General features: G+C 34.8%; 1 long non-coding RNA gene across 7 annotated transcripts in view; it reads left to right on the plus strand.

The window, feature by feature from the left end:
- The window catches only part of LOC116422414, a 98,645-nt gene that overhangs the window by 908 nt on the left and 77,325 nt on the right, over positions 1–20,412 (plus strand). For all 7 annotated transcript variants that reach the window (XR_004233032.1, XR_004233030.1, XR_004233034.1 and 4 more), the window contains exon 2: positions 238–310. This is a non-coding gene — a long non-coding RNA (uncharacterized LOC116422414). The remainder of the gene's footprint in view (positions 1–237; positions 311–20,412) is intronic.

Below are 20,412 nucleotides of genomic sequence, written 5' to 3' on the forward strand. Positions count from 1 at the left end.
CTATACTCCTCTCCCAAATCTGTGGACAGGTTAAAGTTTTATGAAACATAACCTCACAAACCACAATGATGAAACAGAATTCAATGGAGTTTGAGGAGTAGGGAGAAGGGAAAAGGGATTCCTGTTCTGGTATGCCAAAGTAGAAAAGAGGTTCCATATTTACCCTGGACTATTCATTTACGAATTGCATTTTATCGATGTTACTCTTTATCTCCTCTGCTTCTTATCCTACATCAGCCCTGGATTGTCACTGGATCGAGATTGTTGATGAAAATATTGACCAGCACAGAGTTCATCACAGTTCCTTGAAGTGAGTCATTAGATATTTCTGTAGTTGACAAAGAACCATCAATGTTCTCATTGGGTATAGGCATCCATCCTATTCTAAATCCATTTACCTCTACTTTCACCTACCTCATTTTTTGCTATCTCATATACATGGGTGATAGGAGAGATTGTCCAATGTATTTTTGAAATTTCTGATTTATGGAATCTTTATTCCCTTCAAATAGCAGTCTAATAAACTTGGCAAAAAAAGGAGATGGTGTTGCTTTTGTTTATTTCTCATAATTTGAAAACATGTTCAATGGCTGGAAGGCACTAGTGGAAATATAAGGCAAACATTTATATTTTTAACTTTCAGGCACTTGACTAACTTTACATGAGATGACATTGAGGAATCTCCCATTTAATAGTATTATACCCTACTCTTCTATTGCTTTAACTCATTAAAATTGGTATTTTAAATTTGAGGGAAAAGTGAGTTATGGAATGGGATGGTGGAAAAGATGATCTGACTAGGAGTGCAGTCATATTAGGTGAGGGTGTGATTCAGACCTTTTCCAGTGGGGATTAAGAAAGAAGCTAAATTCTGGCGAGAGGCATCATAACCTCAGCATCTCAGGAAGTTTGTTCCATAAGGATAACCTAAGTTAGCAGAAAACCATAGAATAAGTTGTAAGGAAGTCATTTGCTTCAGGGAAGTAGAATGCCCATATGAAAAGGAATTGCACCTTCAATTGGGAGGAATTGTGCACTCTAACCCAGGAGAAAATTTTCCTGAGATACTAGCATTCTACAGTACAATTCCATTTGATCCTTTGGTGGTTATGACTTTAACAATACTTAAATCATAATTTTGAGGTGAGAAGTGTTAAGAAAAGATGGTGAATTGATTTATTTTCCCTTTATGGGCATTACCTGATTGATCGATACACATATGTATATAATATTGAGGAACCATTTGTGAACCCACAAAAACTGGGGTAATATGCCATTTGTTTTCTACCTATGAATTTGGTTTCATTTCAGTTCATTCCTGGAGTAACACTGGCTATACTTAGAGTGATTTTAGTTTCTATTCCCTTACATTTCAGCTCTCTAAGATACCCACCGGGGAAAATGTTTAAGGTCTAGGTTTTTCCAAAGTGAAGTGTAAAATAGATGCTCAGATATAGGTCACAAAGCAGATTGCTTTACAGATAAAACTCACAAATACATATTAAGAGAAAAAAAATAAACAAGAGTTAACAACATAACATAACTGCTGTTATAATCTACTGGAAGGCTGATACTTTAACACATCAGAACATAAAGCAGTTTTTTTCATACTGCTCAGAACTATTGCCCTTACCACTTTATTGCTAAAAATATCCAGGGGTTACCCTGGCTTCTTTTGATTAGTTTTTTTCCAAGAACACTGTGGTAGTTTCTGGGGGATCCCCCATATCTTTATTCACCTCTGAGTTTTGATGGAATTTCTAGACCTCTCAAAAATTTCTTGTCCTGAACACATTTAGTTCTGCAAGTTTATTATCCAAAGATCAGAAAAGAACCAATTTAAAAAAGGGCATAAGGGATTACCAGTTATGAAGAAAGTTCACTTAATTGTGATCCTGTGCACTAGCTGCCATGTGCGTAAGCTTGATTTGATACTGGGTAGAGAAGGAACCATTTCCCCCCTCTTCACTGCAGCCATATTATGCCACTGATAATAGTCTGAGGAAAGCACCAGACAGAAGCTGGATCTTATTTTAACTACAACAGCAACCCAGATTACTGACACTGTCATGAGCAAGGTGGCAAGCAAGAGACCACTTAGAGTTTAAAGCATCATTCTGAAATGTCAAGATCTGTCAGTATTAGGCCAATACATGTCAGAAGTAGACAGGAAGCTCATCATCCACAAAGAATTCAAGCAATGAGTCATCATATCTTTAATATCCCAGGGATTTTCAGAGATCTGGATGAGCACTTCTTACATTAGCTCCCAAAGGATGATTTTTTTTATACATATAATGGAGATAAAAGACAACTAGCCCAAAGTGAACTATTTTACCTCAAATGCTCACACTGTTTAATTTTTCTGCCCTGAATTCACGAGAAGTATGCAGATGCCCGCTTTGCTTTTTACTTGTTATGAACCTAACTTATTCTTCCATCCATCCTGATGTTTAGTACATGAGAGATTCTAAGTAAAATAACAGACTGCCACTTTGCAGGGCAGATTTTCTCATACACAGCATCTATGATCACAGATGTACAAATGAGTCTTGCTTTACTTTCTGCTGCATGAAAGCATTGTTTCCTGAAGGACTTGGCTCCTGTAATATCTTGTGTTTCAGATGAATGTTAACTGCAGTTGGTTTCTGGGGAAATTGTAAATGTCCCTGTAACTAAAAACAAATGAAAACGACATTCTGGAACATTAGAGGGGGGGAAAAGACCTGTCACAGTCATATTACAAACATTCCACAAGATGGCAGTAAGGTCCTTCATTTCAAATTATACTTAACTTTATTTTAACCTTTTGCTATATAAACATTTCATTAATCAAAATTCTCTGACCAAAGATTTCGCTTTTTTTTTCTCTCATAGAGGTAAATTGCAGAGATCATTTTCGATTAAAAAAATAAGACCCAAGGGAGGAAATAACTCTAATTTTGATTTTAATGCTATAGCTTTATGTTATGTTTATTCTCGAATGTTCTTTCATATGTCTTGCTAATATTTGAAAGAAAGTGTCATTGAAATATCACACAGTTTGGGAAACAATAGACTGCTGATTATTTTCAAAGATTTAAATAAAACTCTAACTAACCCAATAATTTACACTGTTATTTCTATGAGTTTTTTTTTTTTTTTTCTTATTTCAAGAATCTCTAAAAGGTGAAATCCACTGATTGAAATGGAGGGAATAAAGAAAAAAAGGGAGAATGGATTTTTCACTTATGTGATCAACTTAAGACTCTTGATAATTACACTGTTTCATAAATATTGCATTCCAGGACCATAAACATGAAAGAAATTAGTTTGCAAAGGTTTTCCATTTCCTCCTTCTAAGTTGAATGGTTTATTATTCCTGCTTCTTAAGAAAGTCTCAGAGGATAACAATGAAATAATTTAGACAAAGTAGAATAACACCTTTTTTTAAAATTCCTTTTGTGTGTCTGGTACTTGAAAGGTATATCTAGGTGACCTACAAAATACTAATGTACACACTCCACTGCTCATCTATTCATCCTTTGTTTAGTAGCATCTATGATAGAATTAGTGCCTAACCTCTATTAGACGTATGGAGAAGGTAGAAATGTAATAAGGAAAGCTGGGCTAAGTCATGGAAGAGTCAGTAGGAATTATAGAGATTCAGAGAATACTATGGCATCAAAATTTTTCTTCTAAGTTTCCTAAAGTGCTTGTGATGGCCTCCTTGGGATGACTAAATTCAAATGTAATGTGTGATCTAAAGAATTTTGAGAGGTGACTTTTTTGATGAATAGGGAGAGGATAATTAAAGAATATTCATATTTTAACTATGTCGGGGCGGGGGAGACCCAATACCTCTTTATGGTGTTTCTTTTATTTTTCCTTGTAATAGTCATTAAATGAGGCATAGTTACTTTGTTTTTGTTCTTGTTTGTGTAGGCAGACAATAAAGATTTTCCACTGGCCAGAATATAGCATTGAAGCAAACTGGCTGCTGACAGCTGTGCTTAATGAAGGCAGGAACTTAGATAAGATGGGTGGTGAATCATGCCCTTAGTTTTGTATTGACTCAAATTCATTTGCATATTAAGTCAAAGAGGATCTTGAGAATATCAAATTTTGAATTAGATGGTTATCTGTAAGAGAGGACTTTGACACCCTCTCTTTCCTCTGCCTCCTATAGGGCTTGAGGGAAGAAATAAAAGAACTGGGTCATTCTGCATTTGGGCACTCTTCCTAGCTTTTGTTAGCTGAGTGTGTTGACTACTACTAAAGAGCTTTTAGTATATTTTATCAGATTCTATCCATGAAGACTAGAGTTGTTGTGGCCAGTACCCAGCCTTGTAGAGATATGCTGAGAATATAGTATCAGGGAGCAATGCCCATAGTGGTTACTGTGGGATTCCTAACCATGGAGCAGTGAGAGCAAGGTAAAAGACTAAGCCCAGGTTGATCAGCTTGAGACCTCAGGGATTCTACAGTTATCACTGATATATGTCAATGATTTTGATGTTTCTGAGACATGAGTTGCCTATGCCTCATTCATACCTGTTTTCTGTGTTAATTACTGTTATGTATGATCCTCATGCATCCTGATTCTCTTTTCTTAGGGTATATGAATTTATGGGAGAGTTTATCCAAAATTTAGAGCAACAGTGTTCTGAAGTAACATGTATTTTTGTGCTATTCTCATCAATTGATTTAGCTTGGAACTAATCCTATTTCTAGTTGAGTAGAAGGTTTCTATAAGGGGTTGGTGAAATATTCAGTTCTGTAAGATCACATCAGTTTTGGAGCTCATAGTTTAGTACCCTCTTCCCCTGTGGCCCCAGTATTTGGAGGGTGTAGAACTTGTTTCCAAACCTCCACTGAAGGAAGGTGTCCAGATGTCGTCCTTTCAATTTTCTTTCCCCATTTGATTTTAAGATTCTTGAAGACAAGGGCTGTCTTTTTTTTTTTTTTTTTGGATTTTTATTCTTAGAGTTTAACCCAGTGCCTAGGATAGAGTAGGTGCTTGATAAATGTTAATTGACCAACTAGGGTTTTTTACATAGTTTTTACTATTGTTTATACTATTTATACTATACTGTTTATGCTATTTATACTATACTGTACATAATGATATTTACTTTGTAGAAAAAAAGATTCATTTGGTTAATTAATTAATAATTATTAAGTACCTAATATGTGCCAGACCCTGAGTTAGACATTAGGAATACAGGTATAAAGAATGAAACCTTCCTTTCTCATAAGGAGTTTGTCTTTTTGTTCTTGTATGGGGAGATAATAAATGCATTATAAAATAGATATAATGTAAATATAAAGTAGATAAATGAAAATAATATACATACAAAATAGTTAAATAGAAGGTAGTTTGGGAGGGAAGGTATTAGCATTTGGCAGGATCAAAAAAGGAAAGAAGATTGTTCTTGGGATGCATCATAAAGGAAGAGAAGGTTTTTATGAGATGGAGGTAAAGAGGGAATTTATTCTGGACGTGGGGATGACTGGAGCAAAAGCATGGGAATGGGGAATGGAACTATGTGTGTGAGGAACAGAGAGAGTCTGTTGATCGGATGACAAAATGTGAGAAGGGAAGAAGTGATAGACAAAGGCTGTAACAACAAATGTCATTAACTTGTCAAAAAGGCACCACAGACCCATAGTGACCTCTGGGAGAGAAGGATTTCTTCATAAGTTATTAAACCAAATGAGAAGTACCATCAAAAACACAAGCAATCCATTTATTTGGTTTTCTGAATAAAAACAAAAACTAATCCTTTATCATGTAAGTTTCATGCTGCATCTCTCAAGGATACTTAGCAAAAACCTCAGGTATATTTGCTATCATTTGTACTAAACTTCATTTAGCTCATTTACAACAGTGAAAGCTGTGACTATCTGAATATGATATGAACATAGGCAGCAATATGGGATAATGGATGGATCACTTGCAGTCAGAAAAATATGGATATATGCCTTGCTTCAGACAATCACTATTTATGTAATTCTGGGTAAGATGTTAAATCTTTCTCAGCCTCAGTTTCATCATTCGATTATCTCTGTATGCTTCTCCAGAGTCCTGTATTTGAAAATCAAATTTTCCATTCTCTCTAGTCTTTTCATCACAAATGTTTGAAAGTCCTCTATTTCATTGATTTTTCCTCTAAAGGATTACATTTAGTTTTGATGGGGAGGTAATTCTTGTTTGGAACCCTAATGCCATTGCTCTCTGGAATATTATATTCCAGGTCCTCTGGTCTTTTAAAATAGAAGCTGCTAAATTTTGTGTTGACTGTGGTTCCAACATAGCAACTTGAATTGTTTCTTTCTGGATGCTCGTGATATTTTCTCCTTGACCTAGGAGTTCTAGAATGTGGCTGTAATATTCCGGGGAGTTTTCATTTTAGGGTCTTTTTCAGGAGATGATTGGTGGAGTCTTTCAATTTCTATTTTATCTTCTGGTTCTAGAATATCAGGACAGTTTTCTTTGATAATTTCTTGAAAGATGATGTCTAGGCTCTTTTTTTGATCATGACTCTTAAGTAAATCAATAATTTTAAATTATCTCTCCTGGATCTATTTTCCAGGTCAGTTGTTTTTCCAAAAATATATTTCACATTTTTTTTCAATTTTTTTCATTTTTTGGTTTTGTTTTATTGTATCTTGCTTTCTTATAAAATCATTAGCTTCCATTTGGTCAATTCTATTTTTTAAGGAATTGTTTTCCTTAGTGAGCTTTTGTACCTGGCTAATTTTGATTTTTAAGGCATTCTCCTCATTATCTTTTTTTTTCCATTTCCTTTTGCACCATTCTTAAATCTTTTCCTAATTTCTCCTCTATCTCCTGTGATTTTCAAAATCCCTTTTGAGCTTTTCCATGGCCTGAGCCCAATTCTTATTTTTCTTGGAGGCTTTAGATATAGAAGCTTTGACTTTGTAATCATCTTCTGAGTGTGTTTTGATCCTCGTTGTCACCATAAAAAAAACTTTCAATGCTCAGAGACCTGTTTTTGTTTTCTGCTCATTTTTCTAGTCTATTACCCCCTTTTTAATTGTTTGTTAAAGTAGGGGTCTGTTTCCAGAGGGGAGGGTGCTCTGTACAAAGCTTCATGGGGTTTGTGCAGCTGTTTTCAGAGATCCTTCTAAGAGTCTAACCACAAGTACTCTTTTCTGCCTTAGAGCTGTTGGTTAGAAGTGCCCCTGCCCCATTGAGGCTGTAACATCTAGAGGGCTAAATCAATGGAGTTTTGATTTTGTTGGTACTTTGCCCAGAATTGGTGCCCTGTTTGCACTGGTCTGGCCTGCGCAGGGATTGCACATTGGACTCCCACTCTATTGTCACAGACCCTTTCTCTGCTGAACTTCTGAGTCCTTCCTCATGTTTCTGGGCTAAGAGGTCCAGGAGCTTCTGGTTGACTAACTAGAATTGTAAGAGAATATGGATAGTTAAGAGAACCTTAAAATGGCATAAATTAATCTGGAGTCTCCACCAGGTGAGTAGGGTTTCCTGGTTGCTTCATTAAAAAAAAATGAGGCAAATAGGTAAAGTGAATAAAACTTGTCAATTTACAATTGAGTAAAATATGCTTTTTAAAGCTAGTACATAGAAGCCAGATGAATCTTGGAATAAGTGGTAAAGAAAATATTAAGAGTGGGGTGTAGTGATCTTTCCTTTCAAGTATTTGCTTTCCTTTCTTCTTCTAGTTTATTTTCTTTTTCTTTATCTATTATTCAATTCCTTTCCTTTCTCTTTCCTTCCCTATCGCTTTTCCTATCCACTTCTATGTCTTCCCTTCCCTAATGCCATCCCTCTGTCCTTCCCTTTTCTTTCTCTTCCTTATTTTTCCTCTTTCCATTTCCCCCTTCTTTTTCTTACTCTCTTTTATCCCCATCTCTACCCTTATCCCTTCCCTAGTCCTTTCTCATTACTATCCCCTTCCTTTCTCTAACCTTTCCCCTTTTCTTTGTCCTTCTCTTCCCCTTCCACCTTTCTCTCTCCCCCTTTTCTTCCTCACCATCAATTTTTCTAAATTAATGATGCAAACTCAATTGTCCTGAGGTCTAAGTCTTGATTGACTTGGTTTGTCTCTTGAAAAGCATTCTGTAATCAGGTTTACCCTTTCCTACAGCTCTTCTTTGGGGAAGAGTTGTTTCATATCATCTTATTCTTCTATTTTGTTGAAAGTGGGAAATCTTTGTTGCTGAAGACCATGGTAGAGACTTATTATTCTCTCTCTAAATTATGTGGGGCTTCTTTCCACTTCCCCAAAATAAACTTTTCTTAAAAGCCAGCTAAAAGCATTATTCATTTATTACATGGTTGACTTAAAAAGGAAGCCTCTAATCAGTGAGTTTACAGTCATTTGTTATCTGGTAAGTAACATAAGTGCCAAATGCTTGGTCTATATTTGGTTTTCTGCTGACTGCTGCTCCATCTCTGAACTTTCATTTATATACATTTTATGTGTATACTTCCCACTTACACTTTCATTCTGAGATTGTTAAGTTTCATTTAGAACAAATCAGGTGAAAAGCCAGTAGTCATTTAAGATTCTGATTTTTTTCTGAGTTGTCAAATTTTAGAAGTTCCTGAGCTGAGACTAAATCAGAAATGTCTATTTTTTCCAGGCTTTTTTTCTGCTCAAAAGTACGTATACATAAAAAGAAAAAGATTTCTCGGAACCTGAAAGGATTTACAGATTAGACCAAACGAATGACATACCTCCATCCTAACTAGGGAAAAAGAGAGGGGTGATAACATATCAGATTAGAATTTTGGCAGCCAGCATGTGTTTGCTACAGAGTACCTCTTTGGTTACTTTCTTGTTAGTTTCTTCAAGTGTGACTCAGGAAAACTCTGTAAATGCCTGTGTCCTATCAATTACCCTCTTCACACTCAAGGAAGGAAAAGTCAAACCAGGAAGAGCCTTATTATTACTGAGGAAAGAGCTATACTTGATGTCACTGGATCCAAAGCCAAATATATCAATTGTTTGACTCTGGACCTGTCTTATAATTAATGTAGGTCTTAGTTTCCTTATCTGTTGAAAGGAATTAATAGTACTTGTATTATATACTCTACAGACTTTCCATAGGGAATGAATTTTGTAAACCTTTTAAATGTCATCATCATATTTGTGAAATAAATACTGCATTAAAAAAAAGGAATGCTCTCTTTTCTCAGCTCACTTCTTACCATGCTTCTAGACTCCCAGGTGTCCCCCACATTATGTTAACCTCCACTTCCTATGGAATATAGACTTTCCTTTTACTGTTTCCTGACGTTGATGACCTAGAGCTCTACTTGAGGATCCCTCTTACTCCCACTTTGGTTCTTGATCTTTCAAATCTATATTAATTAATTGTATAGGTTATTGGCTCTCTATTGTCCTTTAAGTGCCCCATGTAGTACCCCAGGATTTCAAGTTAGCCCACTAGGTGCCCTGGAGCAGTCGGTCAGGATGGACACATAAATACCCAGTTTTACCTTACAAGAATTTATGGTGAAAGACACATGTACTGAGAGGAAGACACATGTATGGACAGCAGTTGAAAAGCATGGAGCTACTATGTCTGCAGAGTGAGGCATAAAGGTAAACTAATCATGATTAAATGGATATTTCAGAGTATCCAGAAAAGTTTTCCATCTAGTATTAGAAAGGAAAAACTGAAATGGAGTTAAAAAATAGTAGGAACCCAAACATTCTGGTGAATTATAGAAAAACAATCTATAATAAGATTGAGTCTTCAGTGATTAAATTGAGTCTTTGTCTAGATATGGTAGCAAAGAAATGGCATAAAAGTGAAAAATCCATCCAGGTGGCTTGTTTTGGTTTTGTCGGAAAGATATCAAATAGCCAAGGTGACTAATTCATTGCTTTTGAATTAACCAGTTACTTTGGCATTGCATGAATGAAAAGAGCTTTGGAAATGGACAACAGAACATTTTTATGGCCCGACATATTTCCAAGAATGTGTCTAACTCACACAAATCATCCTATTTTTATCCATCTGTAGCCTCATTTTTGTACTCAGTGTTCATCTCAATTAGGTTTAAACTTGGCTAACCACAAATAAGTGGCTAGCTGTGATTGTCTTTTGACCCAGTATACTTTTCTTTTGGACTTTTTTGTACCTCTCTGTGATCAGATGAATGTAACAGAAGTTACAGATGACAGTTTCAGAAATATTATGTTGGTTGCTTCTCAGTAACTTTGTCTTTGTGATGTAAATGTCATTGTGAAAATTCAAAGTCATGGTAAGTGAAATTCTGCACAAAGAACTCCAAATTACATTCCCCAGAATAGCTAGAGAAAGAAAGAATTATTCAGGGAGCAATGCAGAACATTAATTGCAATATTTCAAAGAAAATCTTGTTCTTATTTCAAAACCTGTAAGTATAATACTAGAATTATGCTTCATTCTAGGATTATTTTAAAGTGAATTCAAAAATATAATATAATGTTTCACAATATAATTAGTAATTCAATAAAATATTTTGTTTTAAATTAGTTAATAAATGCACTATAGATATAGTAATGTTCCATTGAATTACATTCTAAGATCATTATTGGGATCTTTTTTTTAAAATGACTGCATGTAATTCCAAAAATGTGTTAGAAGTCACATGACTGACGTATTTACTTCACTATATTGGACAACATTTACACAAATGGTAGCCTACAAAAAATAACCCCTAGATTCTGATTCAAAACAGAGCCATCACATAAAGTAGCATGAAACATTTCTAGTTGTATATGTAATCAAGGATATTATTAAGCTCAAATGAGAACAACTATGAATACCAAAATGCCTTTAAACCCACCCAAGTACATATCACGCTCCTCTACAGCATTCATGATTTTATGATTCTTCTAGTCACTAGGTCCCTGTCACTTCAGGCCATACTTACTCCACATCATAATATCACATGTTTCTTTTTCTAAAGGACATCTAAGATACTTTACCTCCTATATGAGGCCTTTTCTGATCCTATCACAGGAGTGTTCTTAGATGAAATAATCAAATAACCTTAAAGCACTATATAAATGTCTGTTATCATTAGAATTATTTTTGTTGTTATTATTAGCCTATAGTCACCAGACCTCTAGTCTGAGGATGACTTCATTCCTTGACCTTTCTACTTGATTTCTGCTGAGATCATACAGAGATATGCTAGTAAACATTTAACAATAAGAGTTGGGGGAAGAGGGTGAGTAGTGGTAGAACTATTACACTTAGTTTAATATGAAATGTTAATATGTATTTTAGGTCTAAACAATCAATAAAACAATACATCAAAACCTAATTTGAAGATTCTAATTTCTGAGGTATAAATGCTTACATGGAAAATATAACACAGTTGCTCCATTGTTTAAAATTGACTCTACCATATGGATGATATTAGCTATGGTTGTTCCACCTGCCATTAGAGGGAAGATTACTTGATTTTCTGAACACACCCAATTGTTCTTTAAGGAATAGTTAGGCCCAAATCCTTTGAGAGATTATGGGTTTCATTAGGAATTTCAATTAGTTCAGAGGTTGATGCAATCAACATAATGTCATGTACAAACAAGAATACATGGAAGCCCCCAATCATCCACAAGGGAATCTAATCCCTATTCTACTCTAACTCATCATTGAATAAACAGGAATGATAGATTTAGAGTTAGAATGAAGCCCTTCATTTTCACAAAGGGAACTGAGACTCAGAGAAATTATGGGTTCTGTCTGTGGACACAAATTATAGGTGATATAATCTGAATTTGAGCTCATCTCTTTGACTCTTTTCTATTCTACCACCATCTAAGCTTAAGTAATGTGCTATTGTCAGCACCTCCCAACTCCAAAGACAGCAGTCCATTATTGCTTCTGAATACTCTTTGCATGTGTGTGTATGTATACTTTGCTTATTTGTTCTTTGAACTCAAACACTGACTAGATAGAACCTTCCCATCTGAAAATGATCCAAAAGAAAAAAAAAATCCTTTGGCAGAAAGATGAGAGACAGTTGGTGTCTTGATTCTTGATGCAGAATGTAGCCACAATAATTTCATTTCACTTTTTAGCTTAGCGAGAATTATCTGCTTGGTTGCATGAGGCATCACCACTGATATAAAAAAGGAATGGAAATTTAAAGAATTTAGCATAAATAATTTTCCATTTCTTTCTTGTGATTTTCTTTTTTTAGCTCCTGTTCCTTTAGAAATACTTTTTGAATACTATCAAAATTCACAATGAAACATCAGCAGTAGAATTTCAACACCAAAAATTAATTTCATGTAAATGTCATTTTTCTGTAGCATCGGGAATGAAAGACTCTTCCTCAAAGCCTCCCTCCTTGTCCATTATGTTCTGTTTTCCTTTGTTGATTGTGTTCTGTGCCTTCGGCCTTACAGACACTTGGGAGAGGCAGAAGAAGAATGATGTGGTGTGCCAATTAGTTTGTGAGAACTCCATTCCTAAGGCTAGTGAAAAAAGTTGGAAATGACCAATTCTAAGAGCTTCCTAACTGAGGAAAAAACTAGTCATTAATGAACCTGTACAATTCTGCAAAATGCTAGACAGACCCAAATTCTTTCACCTTATCCTACCTATCCAAATGTAACTGTTCTTTGTCAACAAGCAAATATACTTGGTTTTAGTCACAGGATCATCATTCAACATCTGGGATGAACTGATATGGCTATCCTAGCCCAAAAGTTGTATTTTATAGATGAAGAAACCAAGTTTAAGAAAAGTTAAGTAGCTTATCTAAAGATATATAAGTAATAAACACATACACTATGTTCATTGTCTCTATTTTTTGTTTTTAATTCATGTTGCTCTCCTCTACCTTTTTGCCCTCAGCCTGTCCAGTTGAAATTTTCTTTTTCCTTTTCTTCCTCTTCTCCTATCCAAATCCTACCTTCCTCAAGAGTTCAGTTTAGACCTTACTATTCTGGAAAACCTTCTTTAATATATGCAATACACACTACTGTTTCCTCTCTCAATTTCTTTCATCTGACACTTCAGCATATAATGAAAGATTTGTTAAATGCTCACTATGTGCAAAACACTGTGAGGTGCTGAGGATACAAAGGCAAAAAAAGAAAAAGAAAAGAAATAATTTCTGCCCTCAAGTGACTTTACATCTTATTTTATTTCTATAGTGCTTAGCAGAGATCTAGGCACAAAATAGACACTTAACATCTACTGGGTATTTTTACTATTGACATGGTGTGGCTGAGAAATGATACACATGAAGATGAAATTAGAATTTAAGAGAACAGTCTTTTAAAAGTAGAAACTCTTTTTCCTGAGCTAGAAGGATAGAGTTAATTTTGTACTGTTGTCTTGTCTCAAATGCTTGCAATTTCCCTTACTTCCTTTTCTTTTATGCAAAGCTATGCAGAACTAAAATTCAAACCAAGCATGCCCTGTGCATTACTATTTTGTTGTTTGCAGGGGGCTTTATGTTTCTGAAAAGCATTTTTCCTTTTTTTCCATTTGTAATGAATCTGAACTTCAGAATCTTTATATGCAAGATCCATGACTATATCCAAGAAAATTGAGGATTCTTAATGGAAATGAAAGATAGGAAGCTAAGCGGTCTCCAACTGTGATCAAGCTCTGACGGTTTTAGGCTCTTTTCTTTAGGGTTTCAGAGGGATCATGACATGACTGGATTCCCAGCATTGTAAAGGCAGACTAAAAGGGAGAACTTTGTCTAGAAAAGATAGAAAGTAAACTTTTTCCTTTCCAGAAGTAAATAAAAACTGGTTGCAAAATAATCACAATGGAAATTCTAACTTCCCATCCCCCTTTCCTGTTAAATAAACTTTTGAGATCAGAGATATTCACACCACAGATAATTAGGGTGAGATGAGCTGCAATATAGTCAGAAATAGATTTTGAATGCTTTGCAGAATTTTTGATTCTTCTTTTTTTGCCTCTGTTGGAAACTGTAATTTAGTGAATCTAGCATCATTTAATGACAAGAATGTCTGTCATTTGAAGACAAACTCTTGGTATCTGCTGAATTCCTCTTTAGAGCACAGTGAATTACAAAACTTAGTGTTTATGAAAAAGTTGTTTTTTTTTTGGTTTTTTTTTGGTGAGGATTCAGATCACGTTTTGAGTGTCCTTCCCTTGGAAGGCAAAGCTGCAAATTGCTTAATTTAGTCTCAGTTTTGCCATTTGTAAAATGGAGATAATTTTATAGGAATCTCAGGATTGTTGCTAGGATCAAATGAAATGTTATGTATAATAATGATTTGTAAGCAATGTATACATGGGGACAACTATTATTAATTGTTATTATGCCATTTTCCTTTGTTTTTTTGGCATGAGCACACTGGTATGTGAGCTTATTGTATGTTGTTATGTAGGCTTGTCCCAGATTTAGGACAAGTCTAGTGGCAGATAGAATTATAGTGATGACTTTCTTCATCCTATTCCCACATGATTTAAATTTCTTTTATTTTACACTAATACTAATATGATAATAATATTAACACCATCAATATTTGCTTGTTTTACAACCACAAATTGGTCGATGAAAATGAGACCTTTAACCCTGTCTGGTTATATTACAATAGTCCACTTTTGTTAACATGACCATCTGAATGACTCAGGGCAAATTGGTCATCAAGATTGCAAAAACAGTTCAAAATTCAAGATTTCCTAAATGGAGAGACTATAACAATATCTTCACAACAGTATTTTTAAAATACTATTTCATTTTAAACCATTGGACAGAAAATTACTGGTTATGAAGGATGAATTAGACAAACAGTGCATGAAATGGAAATGATACTTCTTAAGCCTGATTCTTAAGCATCACTGGATTTTTTAAAAATCTGAATTGTGTGGCATATCATTGTGTCACATATCATTTGCTAGTTACTAGAATGCTGATAGGTTACCTACTGAGAAGTGCATGTTATGTACCTTACATCTTAATCAATAGCTTTAGAAGATATGAAATGTTGCCTCCTCTCTTTGTGCCTAAATTCCTCAATTTGTAAATGAGGTTAGACTAAATCATGCATGGATTCTTCTTTTGCAGTTAAGATATCTTTCAAGTAAAGATATCTTTAGATGGGAAAAACATTATTTTCACCAACTTCTAATTGAAATCTACTATTTCATTTAATTATTCAGAAGTGTTATTCTGAGAGTCCATAGATTTTAGCAAAAGGAATCCATGATGCAAAAAAAGGAGAAAAAAACTTAATGTGATTAGCTATTTTTAAGAACATTTCAAACTCTAAAATTTTATAATTGATAACATTTCTAAGGAAATAAAAATCAAATTTTCTATGTATTTTTAAATTAATTTTTATATTAACTATATATATATATTCTATAATTACACTTTATCATTTAAAAGTGATATTATTTCATTGGTACAGGATTTACCTTTTACAAAACTGATATTTACTTTTCTCTAGTTTAGCAATCATCTTAGTAGGTTGTTTGACCAGATAGTTCACCACCTGGTGATCAACTTATAAGCTTCTGAATTGAACTAGACTGGTCCTGGAGCTAATGATATACAATCCATTACTGGGACTATACTTGGAGTCTTTCCAACTTGGCACAATTTGAAAAAGCTTTTTCTCTGCTTGATTAATATACAAAAATCTAGGGTCAGTTCCGTGTCATGATTAGGCTTCACAACAGGATGTTAGTGGAGGATTCTTTAAAAAAAAAAAGGCTGATCTATCTATAATGAATACTATTAAATTCAAATATTAATAAGCACTTAAAATACCTACCATATGCTTGCCCTCATTTTTAGTAGACAGAGTTGTGGACGAAGTCCATTATAGGTATCATAACCTCACTTATGCACACTCACTAGAAATTATGGTATTACTGCTGATTTCAAGCATGCCCTAATAGATGACCCTGCTTTTGCTTCCTCTTTATTCTGATATGGAGTTAAGGAAATTTGCCATAAAAGCTAGAATAATAATACCTAGCTAGTAGTGCTCTATAATTTGCAAAGAGCTTTACAAACAAACAACATTTTATTTAATCCTCACAACAGCCCTGGGGAGTAGCTACTATTATTATCTTGATTTTATAAATGAGGAAACTGAGGCAGAGAAAGGTTAAGTGATTTTCTCAAGATAATGAGGCCAGATTTGAATTTAAGTCTTCCTAGCTCCATGTTTACTATCCCTCCTAGATATCTCTGTAGGTACAAAATCTATTTGGGCTTTTTCGTCATTGTTACCTCCAAATTCTATGTTGCTTGAGGGATAGTAAAAATCTAGAATCTATGTACAGTCTTTCAATATTTGATGCATAGATGAGGTACGACAATGTCCATGCATGTCTAGATAGTCACTGTTTCTACCCTCCCTCAAATATCAAAGCTCATGGCTGGATAATTTAGACCCATTTAACACTTCACTTCTTTCCCTCCCTACACACCCTACTCACTTTGTCTGGGTTAATACCTATTTGACTGCAAGCTCCCAAGTTCCAAATAATGCCAAACTGACTCTGTCATACTCTCTTCTCATGCTTTCCCTCAATCCTTCTGCTGATTTATTCACAGGCACTTGAACTAATTCACCAAAGAAATAATTCTCTCATTTCTCATACTGGTTTCACAATCTCAGAGACTAGATCCTACTTCCACTCCTAGTCAGTCAGTCATTAGCATCAAAAGAACATCTTAATGCTTCCAAATATGCCTGAAAATTATTTTTTTTTATTTTGAAAAAAATTTCTTTACAAAATTATCCCTTGCACTCACTTCTATTCCAACTTTATCCTTCCCTCTCTCTACCCCCTCCCCGAGATTATGCCTGGAAATTATTAATAACAGCTAGCACGTATGTAGCTTTTTAAGGTTTATAAAGAATTTTACAAATAACAATTCATCCTCACAACAATTCTGGGAGGGAGACATTATTATTATCCTTATATTATAGATGAAGAAATTGAGTGATTAGCCCAGGATCACACACAGTTAGTAAACATCTAAGAGGATTTGAATTCAGGTCTGTCTCCACCCATTCTATCTACTGTTCCATGGAGCTGCCTCCATTGTCAGATCAGTACAAGCTGTGTCTCCATATAGTCTCAAGGAACTAATTATTTCCTCCTTGCCAGCCTCCTCAGGGCCCTCCTATGTATGCTATTACACAGAGGATCTGATTAAGGGAAAGTTAATGTTGCTGTTTGACTATGACATAGCTAATATGAAGGATATAGGACACAATGATTGTCCATCAGTTAGCCATCCTTTTTTTATTTTTTTTGTATAGTCAGTTCATCTTCTTTTTTTGATGATTTGTTGTTGCTGTTCAGTTATTTTTAGTTTTGCTTGACTCTCTATGACCCCATTTAGGATTTTCCTGGCAAAAATACTGGAGTGGTTTGGCATTCCCTTCTCCAACTCATTTTACAGATGAAGAAACTGAGGCAAATATAATTAAATGACATTTCCAGGGTCATACAGCTAGTAAATATCTGAGGTCATATTTGAACTCAGGAAGATACTGCCTACTTGTCCATACATTTCCTAAATTGCATACTTCACACTTTTTCTCCTGTGCGATTTTTAAAATTATGTTTCAGTACCTGTTTGCATCTACCATAAAGTTATCCACTGACCTTTATGGTGGTCTTCATTTTCAATTCTTTCAATGTTGCAGTGTTCCGTGACTTTCAGAAATGCAACATTGCAAGACACTATTGGAATTAAGAAGATGAGCCTTGGTTTCAAAAGGAAAGGGAAGAGAACCACCACCCTTATTAAGCATTAAGCATGTGCTAAGTGCTTTATAAACCATCAGCTCATTTGTTCTTCACATTTTTGTTGCTCCCATTTTACAGTTGAAGAAATTTACTTCAAATGATTTTGTGATTAGCTTCAGATCAGGTGCTAGTTACATATCTGAGGCTAGATTTGAATTCAGACCCATTGCTCTATTTTACTGTGCCACCTAGCTGCCTCTGGGTTGAAAGAGAATCTGAGATCATTGAAGAATGTTTGCGCACAATACAACCTGCTTCTCTCCTGTTTAAGAGGAAGGCAAGTGGATAAATCTTTATACAGTACCATATATGCTCAGCTGTGCTAAAAGCTTTATGGCTATTATTATGTTGATCTTCATGATAATCCTGTGCGATAGATGCAATTATTATCTGTCGAGCCATGTAGAGTTAAAATAACTTGCTCAAGGTCATTCATTTAAGTGTCTGGGACTGAACTTGAACTCTGGTCTTTTTTACTCCAAGTCTTGTGCTATCTCCACTGGGCCACTTAGCTCCAATTTAATTTCTGATCTCATTGTCCATTTGGTGTTTGTTTAAGATATATAAATATATATGATTAAATCCTACGGATTAACCATCAACCCCATGTGTGGGTATTCTTCATAGAATTATAGCTTAAGACTTGGAAAAGACCTCAAAGTCCATAATTCCTTCTTTTTACAAATGAACAAATCAAGATCCAAAGAAGTAGTGTGAATTGCCCAGTGTTGCACAGATAGTAAAACTCAAAAGTGTAATTTGAACTTGGGTGCTTCAAATACAATTCCAGTTCTCTTTTCATTGTATCCTATTTTATGTACTTTCATCCCCTCCACAGATAGAGAGATTCATTTGAGTCATCATGGATCTCATTTAGGAAATTATTCAGTGCTCTAGACTAGATGCAATTAGTGCCACGTCACCTAGAGAAAGCAGCATTCAAAGAAGTTATCAAAATCAAAATCATCAAAAATCAGAGGGTCATCAAAAATGGCATCTCCTTTTCTATATCTATAAAGGAATCTTTTATAATTGTGACACATGCATGAGAGACATTCTGATGATTGAAAGTCTTCAAAATGGTATTTGCTTTATTTAATCAATTTTTAAAATAGTTAACAAGCAATTGGAATGATAGGATCTTATATTCATTCTGTCTTTTCAGATGGAAAAGATCCAGCTTTGCTGTGACAGGAAAATTCATAATCATCCTCTCTTCAGGCTTTCTATTCCTCCTCTCTCAACTTCTCTTATCCTGAGATGTCAAGAACCCATATATGCTACTTAGATTATATGGGAATCATTAACACTATTCCTTTTGTGGGATGGAGGACCATCAAGTCTTATGTTCTCTCCTCAAAGTAAGATACTTTAGGTCCTATCATCTGCCCCAGAACTGTCATCTAACCTATTGGTGCAATTAGTGTCCACTAATCTTTACTATGATCTTTACCACTATATCCCTTATCTGGAATTCTTATCTACTATGCAACTGAAATACTTGGCATTTTCCTTCTATATGATTTCCAAGTTCTCTGGCTCTTTCTCCTGCTCTTTTCCTACCTTTTTAATGTCACTTGTCTCCACGGCTCAGTCTAGAATTTGTATTCTGCCTCTCTAAAGGTTCAATAATCATCATCATAGAATCCAACTTCCCACTGTCCCCAACTTGCTAACCTTTAATGTTGGGAAGAAATGTCCACTATCTATTTCCTCTCCAGTTCTAGGTCTTTGAGATTCACTAAAAAAGCAAACAAAACTAATGTTTTTACCCATTTATGCAGTGTAGCCTTATTAGGGCTCTTAGTGCCATCAATCCACCAGTGCTACTAATATACACTTTTTGATTCTTCATATCAGACAATGGGTTCCAAACATTTTCCCTTCTCTTCTCAGAATCACAAAACATAATTTCCAATAACACACAATTAGCAAATAACCTAACATCCAACTGCTCTGAAACTGAGGCCATCAAACAGGAATTCTCAGCTCTTTATACAGGTATACTTCAAAATTTACTTTTGCTTCATGGAAAGCTTTTGATGTTGTAGATCACAATAAAATGTGGTCCTCAAAGAAAGGGAGTACCAAATTATTTTATTTGTTTCCTTAGAAATCTGTACGTAGGTCAAGAAGCAACAGTTAGAAACGAACATGGAACAACTGATTTGTTTAATATTGGAAAAGTAGAATTATAAGATTGTATATTATCATGTTATTAATTTAATAGATATGCAGAGTATAAATACAAAATTCCATCCTGGATGAATCAAAAGTCATAATTAAGGTTGCTGAAAGAAATATCAACAATCTATTCAGATTGATATGCAAATGATAACACTCTAATGTCAGAAAGTGAAGAAGTAATAAGAAGTTTCTTGATGAGAGTAAAGGAGGAGAGTCTAAAAGCTGCCTTGAAGATCAACATCAAAAATACTAAGATCTTGGCAACTAGTTCCTTCACTTCCTGGCAAATAAAAGGAAAAGAAATGGAAGCAGTGTCAGCTCAGAGATCACTGCAGATGGCAATTACAACCATGAAATTAAAAATGCTTGCTCTTTGAAATAAAAACTGGCAAATCTTGACAGCATACTAAAAAGCAGAGACATCACCTTGCCAATAAGAGTCTGCATAGGCCGTGCCATACCGAAAAGATTAAA

The sequence above is a fragment of the Sarcophilus harrisii genome, chromosome 3 (genome assembly GCF_902635505.1).
Source record: "Sarcophilus harrisii chromosome 3, mSarHar1.11, whole genome shotgun sequence".
Classification (NCBI taxonomy): Eukaryota; Metazoa; Chordata; class Mammalia; order Dasyuromorphia; family Dasyuridae; genus Sarcophilus; species Sarcophilus harrisii.